Source organism: Lonchura striata, chromosome 1 (assembly GCF_046129695.1).
Source record: "Lonchura striata isolate bLonStr1 chromosome 1, bLonStr1.mat, whole genome shotgun sequence".
In the NCBI taxonomy this organism is placed as follows: Eukaryota; Metazoa; Chordata; class Aves; order Passeriformes; family Estrildidae; genus Lonchura; species Lonchura striata.
This window is the reverse complement of record NC_134603.1, coordinates 114,616,886-114,625,576: the sequence shown is the minus strand read 5'-3', so window position 1 is coordinate 114,625,576 and position 8,691 is coordinate 114,616,886. Positions and strand designations below refer to the sequence as shown.

At 40.7% G+C, this 8,691-nt stretch overlaps 1 protein-coding gene across 1 annotated transcript in view; it reads right to left on the bottom strand.

Annotated features, from left to right (window-relative positions):
* Window positions 1-2,016: 2,016 nt before the first annotated feature.
* ZNRF2 (zinc and ring finger 2) overlaps window positions 2,017-8,691 on the bottom strand; it is a 58,004-nt gene continuing 51,329 nt past the window's right edge. The window contains exon 5 of the mRNA XM_021548797.2: window positions 2,017-7,821. The gene's annotated coding sequence lies outside the window, so the exon portion shown is untranslated. The remainder of the gene's footprint in view (window positions 7,822-8,691) is intronic.

Sequence of the window (8,691 nt, the reverse complement as noted above, 5' to 3'; positions counted from 1 at the left end):
CATCCAGAAGTAGACATGGACCACTGGCTGTACCAAACAACAGCATGTGGTAGCAGGGCCAGACACACACATACATGTGTACAACATCACCATCTATTGCTGACAGTTCCCAGGAACACACTGGGGCCAGCACAGCTTCCCAGTTCACCCTACAGGACAAGCAGCTTGGGGCTGAGGTGGCACATCCCATGTCCCAGCCATAGGGAGGAAGGTAGGATGTGATACCAACAGATTCCACTAATTTAAATGTCACACATGAAATCCTGTACCTACTGAACTGGAATGCTTTCCAGCAGATTTTTCTGATGCAAAGCCAAACTCTGCTCTAACTAGTTATCGATTGCTTCCATAACACAGCTCAAGACTGAGGAGGAAAACACAGAAATGACCAGCAGTTAAGGAATTCAGGCTTTCCAGAAGGTGACTGGGAGGAGCAGCTGGGGAAGTGGGGAGGGGTGGTGGAAAGAAAGTTAGTCCAACAAATTACAGGAACATGTTCCTCAGTTATTGCATCCAACTGTTTCTGGGTGCAGACTTGAATAATTTATGCATTAGAACTATCATCTCCCACAGAAAGAATTGTGATGGTCCAATTGTCACTGTGCTTCAGCAACGGGTTCAGCTACTCCCAGCCCCACCAAAAGGCTTATCTGAAAAGTGGAGCAAGCAAGGATGGACGCACTGCTGTGGCGGAACCTGTGCCATAAATCAGTGCATTGCATTCCATCAGCAGGTATTAACAGCCTGCACAAGTTCCCCTGGTTGGGAGCAGCACCCAAGAAATATCTCCTGCCTGGAGAGTGAACTCCTTTCATTTTCCACCACATCCTCCACATAACCTTGGTGAAATCCATTTGGTTTTACTCACAGTACCCACAGCTCCACTCCCAACTGGTGTAGGGAGAGAGGTGTAAAATCACACTTTCCCCGCAGCAGACTTACCCCGTACACTATCCAAAACCACATGGCTCATCTGTGCTCCTGTCCTCGTCTCACTTTACATTCAGCACAAGGGCTGCAGCTCCCCAGCTGCTGCCAGGCCAAGCAGGAAGGTTTGGAGAGGTAACAAAGCCAGCCAGGTCTCTCAGACACACAGCTACCTGCTGCAGGTGACCTGATTGCAGAGCTGCAGCCACTGCCTCAGGAGAAAGTTTCCAGGCAGTATGCATCACAGTGCTCTGCCCTTGTCAGGATGCTCCACTGGAGAACAATTTAACACCCTCAATGGCTTTGGGCAGAAATTCCCTCCTCCAGCAACATGTCTCTGCAGGAGCCTGTTAGAGCCTCCTTCCAGCTGTTTAGGGACAGAACAGAGTGCTGGTAACCATCCGGGACAAAGAAATTCATGCACTGCACAGCCACAGGCATGCTGTCAGGGAATCAGTTTTAAAGAGGCAGCTATGAAATGTTTTGGGAGGAAGCTGAAGTGGTGTTTGGGTTTAAGGAAACTGAAGGAAAGAGCAGCTATTAAGTTACTTTGATCCTCTGAAGGAGGTTCCCAGACTCCATGTGATGAGAAAGGACTGTTTGCTACCATCTTTGCCCCATATTCCTTTTTTTTTTTCCTTTGGAAACCACCCATAAGTTTCCCTACCTCCAGACCTGGCAGCTCTAACTTATGCTAACCTTGAAGGTCATCATGTCTGCTGAAGATCTGCAGAGGATGCATTAACCACAGACATCTCATCTCCAACCTCTAGCCACCCCCACAAAAGAGCAGGTACCTCGTCTGCTGAGATCTCCCCTGGCCAGAGGGATACCAGCCTGTCACATCACTGCTTGTGGGACAGGTGAAGACTGAGAGGGACTCAGAGGCTGGCCCAGAGGGTTGCACTCCCACCTGCAGGACTGCAGACAGGTGAAATGCCACTGCTTTACTGGCTGTGACTCTAAACCATGCACTGCTTCCTCTGCTCCAGCTCAGACTACAGCACAGACATACAGAAGTTCTATCCCACAGCAATGCCTCTTTCACCAATACTTAAAAAAAACATCCCCTGGAAGTGTGAGGAAAAATGTGCTTCAAAAGATTTATTACATATATTTGTACATATTTTACATGAATGGAATGTTAAACATACAACCTAAAAATCAATAAAAAAATATTTTCATTCATGATTATGTACTGGCAAACCACTGAAAAGAGTACCTTAGAACAACTTAAGTCAACTTGCAATCAAAAAAAAAAAAACAAAAAAAACCAAAACAACAAAACAAACAAATATATTTTACATTTACATTAGATATTGCAAATTACATTCCGATTTCTGCTCCGGGTAATGAAGGAAGGTGTCTCGTCCATTACCACTGCATGTACAGGTGGCATTTCAGAAGCTAGCATGGACTTCCTTCTAAACTCACTGTGGGCAAGGTTAGTTCTGTAGGAAGAGGCATATAAAAAAAAAAGGGAGTACACACTCTGCTCCCTACCAGCAGGTATCACCCAAAGGGTGGGAAGAGCCAGAATGAGATTTTGTAATCAAGGGATAAAGGTTAACACTGGATCACTCATTCAGTGCCACACTGCAGCTTTTAAAATTTGTTACAAGTAGTTTTTGCGTAGTTCACTAAAGCATCCCCTCTACAGCTAAGCCACCACCCTTCTTCTTTCAAAGTTATTGTGCTTTGGCAATATCAGCTAGGGGAGAAGTCTTCACTGTATGGTAACAAATATTCCAGCTTCATCTCAATATATACAGGAGTATAGAATCAAGCTTTGATGTCTCTTCCTCTCAGAATTTCACACTTTGAGAGCTTGTGACCAGTCGTGTTGAGAAGTGTTTACTATGACATATATCAGCATTAAAAGGGACAGATTTGAGGGAAAACGAGAGGAACAGGATTCAGCAACAGATTATGTTCTTGCAACGTCGGGTTACTTACACTTGAAACTCTGCCAAAATCGAGCAAATCCTATTTATCGTTGCAAAATCTTCTCCAAAGCACACCCAAGGGCAAAAGTCTCTCAAACAAACACACATAGATTAAAAGCTGCCAGAAAGATCAGTGAGTGGGCTGGCTGCCTTCTACTTCTTGTACACTGGCAACTTATTAGATCCAAGATAGAACCAAGTCCAGCCTTTTTTAGGTGCAGGATATTCCTATGGTGGTTTACCTGAGCAAGTCTTCAACAACTAATAATGTCCCACAGTGAGTTCATTTTATAGCTTATTCCATCATCAGCTCTGATGTACTAATTGAGACGTGACTTTACAGAACACAAGCAACTTGGAAAGCCAGCCTATAACTGTGGAGTAAGATAACCAAATGTAATTTGAGAGTATGGACTGGGTTTGTTTTTTTTAATCCCCAAGAGGCTAAACCGTCTCCAACTTGATTTTAGAAGCAGATTACTTATGTGGAGATACAGAAACATCAGATTTTTCATTCAGGAAACAAATCCTGGGCATAGTTCTGTTGTGACTTTCTCACACAGCGTGTTTTGAATGGCAAAAAGTTAGATGGTAGGAGCTGCATGAAAAGAACCACATTTGTATGGATTGTAGGAAACCCATAAGAAGACTTCTCTTACAACCTCTTACATCACTTTTGCTGATGCCAATGGAAAGCCTATTCATATGGGAATATAGCCTAACATATATCTTGTCTTCAGGTAGGCAGAGAAGAAATTGATACTAAAATGACTTTTAAGCTTGGAAGGGTGGAAAGTGAATCATCAAACATAGCGCTCATCAAAAAAAGAGATAATCCTCCACTAGCAAAGGCGAGCTGGAAGATCCCATAGTAGCACTCCTGCACTCCCAGGTGTGTGGTAGTCTCTCAGCAGGAAAATCCCAACTGCACAGCAGAATTAGTACCAAATTTGCATACTCTTTTTGAATACAGCAAAGTGACTAAAAGCCACAAGAAACTCAGAGAGATCACTGCCTGTCTCAAAACCAATGTGTTTTGCCACCATTTACAAAGAGAGAATAGTAAAATTCAAGTTCCAAGTTCCTGGCTTTTGGTGGAACACGGAAGAAATGGAGCAAGTTTCTAAAGCCCTCACACAGAAAAGGCAGCACTCTAAAAGTGTTCTTAAGTACATCTCACATATTAGACATATCCCTCCAGAAACACCAAATCCACGTTTCTGAATAAAAACTATCTTTCCCATATTTGCTGAGATTTCAGTTTCCTGGGAGTCTGACTGTTTTACCAGCTCTCCAGCCTTTCAGCAGGGCTTAATTAAAAACCCAGTGCTCCTAAAATTAAGAAGTGGAATAAATGTATAAATCTTGAGATTCAGTCATAAATCCCCTTTACATCATAAGGGGGGGAGCAGGGAAAAACCAAGGTCACAAGTATCCACCCACATTTTCGTACATTGCCTACATGTTTTCCATTCCAAAACACCTCAGTACACTTACCCTTGATTATGACAGCTAACCTGACTACAAATAGTTTTGTTTTTGGCTTTATCCCTCCCAAAAATAAAATACCAATAATTTGTGGTGTGCTTTGTATTTTTGCTTTTACATCCCACTCAGTTCATTGCTGAATGTACACACAAAGAAAATGAGCTACCTCCTTCCAAAGGGAAGCATTATTATAGATATACTGACTTGTTAGAGCCAGGACAAAGGGTGCCCTGTGCTGACAGCAGTCTTGACTACCTTGTTATTGTATGGGGTATGTTATATACAATCCAACTCACAGCCACCTCCACTATGAACTTTAAAACACGAGTTGCTACTGAAGAGACATGTTACAAATTCAGAAAAATCACACATTTCAAGACAGTGTCAAATCTACTCTTCCCCTGCTGGCAAACAGCATGTTTATGGCAGACCTGAGTATGGGAATTATTTCACACCCTTACATACTTAGGGAAGATATAGGCCAGATGACAGAAAATACTCTGACACAGCACAGAATTGGCAATCTCGAGATATTTACAGGCAAAGAAGCATATCGCACCAAAATTGAAGTTATTGCTCCTTGTGGACAAGTGTGGTGTTCCTTGTTTGAGACACAGGACTTGTTTGGTGTTTATTTTTCCCTTCTGAAGCACAATGAGTCAACACCCTTGTGAAGACATTTTCAAAATGAAGGTGTTGTCTGTGACTAGAGCTGTGCCTACAGCATGATCATTGCCAGCTGATGGTGACAGAAAGCTTACCTAGGTGAGTTTCCACTGGTATTTTCAAGCCCAAGCATCACTCTCATGCTTTCAGGGTCATTCTGGGCTTGGTCCATGTTACAGGTTTCAATACAAGAAAACCTCCTACAGTCTTTCAGAAGAAATTTATGGATACCAAGAACATCAAACTAAAGGTGACCTTGTATCAGTTCCTCAAATAATCCAAGGAATTGCTGCTCTACTGTGCTGATGGAAGCAGTGATGGACTCTTGCCTGCAGAAGCATCACCAGTGCAATGGCTAGTGACCTGCTTTTCCAACACTGCTCCTAAACATGGGACAATAGTCCTAACTGCTGGGTCTTTAAATCAGCTACTTCCATTGGAACACAGAAAATGAAGGGTTTTGAGGAAACTGTATGTGAACTAGAAATATGAACTACCAAATCTGAGCTCAAGTTGTACACAGATTTATGTTTCTTGTATTCACATACTTAACCCTCAAGCCAAAGACTATCTATGACCTCAGAGCACAGGACATCAAAACAATGACCTACCCACTTTACATGACTACAGGTGAGTTTCTGCAGGCATTAAGCCAACAGTAAACATTAAATCAATGCAAATGGAAAAGTTTTACTTTCAGAAGATATCAGGAGTTTAAAACATTGGGAAAATGGGCCTGCAGGCAACACCATTATTTGAGTATCACAGCTGCTGTAATTCCTCATCCCCTCCCTCCCTCCCCCAAGATAATACAAGGCAATACAAATATTCTCATTGAAAAAGGACTCTGTACAGGGAATGACTGTACATTTGATGTGACTACAGAATTGAATGTTTGACAAAATGATTCTGCTCCCACTGAAAAAGAGAACTCAACAGGGCCCCATAGCTTACAGGTTCAGCTGAAACCAGTGATGCAAGCCCAAAAGTATAGAAACTGCACTGGCAATTACAACAATTATCTAGTTTGGACTCCTTTAGATTTGCAGCATAACAAAGGCATTTTACAGAGCAACATTCATGAGAAAATGTTATCCAGGGAAGAACTGCTCTTCAAGCAAATTTGGAGAGTTTAGGAGCATGAACTGCACTTCTTCTCCAGAGAGCAGCAGTTCCTCCTATTCTTTGCCCTTTTTGATATAAATCACAGCAGCAACAGAGAGAAATGTGTACTTAAACAAAACAAACAAAAAAAAATCCAACCAGAAGTATTTATGTACAAGAAAAAAGTCTGAAGTGTTGTGCAACTTATTTTAACTATTGAAACTCACTAAGAATACTGTTGCTAATATATATTCATAAACTCTTCCCTGTGTTGTGAAATTCAGAAACTACTGCAATTAATTATCAATATAAAAATTATGCTTCTAAACCCTGATATCTCTTCCAGTTCATTGCCTTTTTTTTAAAAAAAATATTTACTTTAACTGTGATACTTTGTGGGAACTAATACATAGCCACAGTTTTACTCAGTGTACCCACCCAGAGACATCCTGTGTTTTGTGGAGCTCTGGTATACCAATATAATACAGTAAAATAACACTAAATTAAACAAATGTAGATGAATTTAAAAAGAAAGAAAGAAAAAACCCGAACTAAACAAAAACCCACACTGTCAAATGCTGGTCTCCACACAAAGACACCAAGGGTTTAGATGCAATGTACTACAGATCCTGCGACCAAAAAAAAAACATTCAAACAAGGAAACATGAACTTGCACATGTTTGAAAAATAAACATAAATCCCACCTCAATGTTATCTTGCCCATGTCTATAAAAACCTCTCCCTGTGCCCACACTTGCAGTTATTCATTTACACCTCAGCAGGCAGCCTGGAGATGAGAGTAGTACAATAAAATAATTACCTGAAACATCTTTAAAAAAATACCCGTTAAACAAATTACCTTAACTGGCAGCACTTAAAATTGGTAATTCTTTTCTTTTTCCTATTTTAAAAAAAGTTGCATAGCTGTAAGATTTTGCTTTGCTGCATTTCTTTCTGTCCTTTTGACGCATGAGCAGTAAAAGAGATGTTTTAGTTACTTAAATAGCAATACAATGTGCAGATTTCGACAATCTCTATAGCTTGATCAATATAAATTAGTTACCTGTCTTGGTTTTATTCTTTGGACTGCATTGTGACAAAGGTTTAGTTACAAAACTTTGAAATACAGTATTCCTACACAGAGCGGGTTATGTTTTCTGTTCTTGAAAAAAGTGAAGAACGTAAAACAGGGTGTGAATTCAGTGAATTAAGGTCACACTGTTAGATTTTATTTAGTTTGCCATTTACTGTTCTTCAGCCAATGAGAAGGTGAAAACGTTCCCACTCCAATCTGGGGCCATCCCCCTGCAAGGGTCTCAGATAGCACGTATTGAATGTCTCCACTTCCACTGGAGGCAGTAGGAAACATGTCCAATAACTTGCTTCTTCACAGAACCAGAAGTTAGGCTGAAATTTGGAACTTTGGCCTTCGATACAAAACAGTGTCAGTAATGTCTCTGGGGAGTCGATTGTTACAGGATGTGCAGCATTTTCAAAATCCCTGTGTGTCCTTTGCATGAGTGTTTGGTTTACTGAGCACTACTGTCAAGTAACGGTGTCTGCAATGCTTTCTCCATGTCACTGTCCATCTTTGCCTTTTTCAGCCACAAAGAACTAAGTCTCAAGCCAGGCACGCTGTGTTCAGCAAGGGAACCTTACATCTCCTATGTTTTCTGATCAGTGGAAGCAGCTGTTGGAAAAGCAGAGGACAAAATACCATTACTTCAGTACAGAAACCATTCAAACAGCATGAGCACAACCACTGAGTTTTCCTTCCCCTTTTTTCTAAGCCCCCAGTTATCACATCCCTGCTGTGGAAAAAGCAAATAGAATTTAACATGAGGCTGGACAGCCATGAGCATGTACAGAGACAGAGGTGTTCATGAACAGCATGCAGCCTTCTGCCACAACCAGAGACTCAGGGCAATAAAGGAAATGTGTTTATTAATTTTGGCTAACACTGCCCTGAGATTAAAACAATTATCTTAGTAGCAGGATATCTTCCTTAAGGTTTTCTTTGCTACCCCTACAGCACATACACATGAAGCAACATGAAACAAATGCACAAATAAATGCTAGTCATGAATACTTCAGATTTTTTTAAAATTCCCTCAGAACAAAACCAAACTCCCCTACCAGACAGAATTTCAGATATCTCTATTTCTCTAAGAATTATGATTGTTGGTGTGCTTTGCAATGCTTAGGGGCAATTGTTTAATGTAAGACAAAGTTTCTGAGTTAGTTAACAAAATAATAAAACTATCCTTTAAACTTTTAACACAGATTGCAGATCTGTAATCATTAACACAAAACATAAACTGGAAAAATGTGAACTTCTGTGAGATAAGATGGATAAAAACACATCAACATTTCTTATTTATTTATATGCTTTAAACTTCTGGAATGCGTTAACATTAAGGTAGTTTTGAAAATACCTAGCTTCAACCTTTTCATATGATTCCAAAAGCCTTGTCAGAAATACATGCCAGTACTCACAGAACAATCCGAAATTACACAATTGTATTATTTTAATTTTGTTTCATTTCTATGGAAAAATACT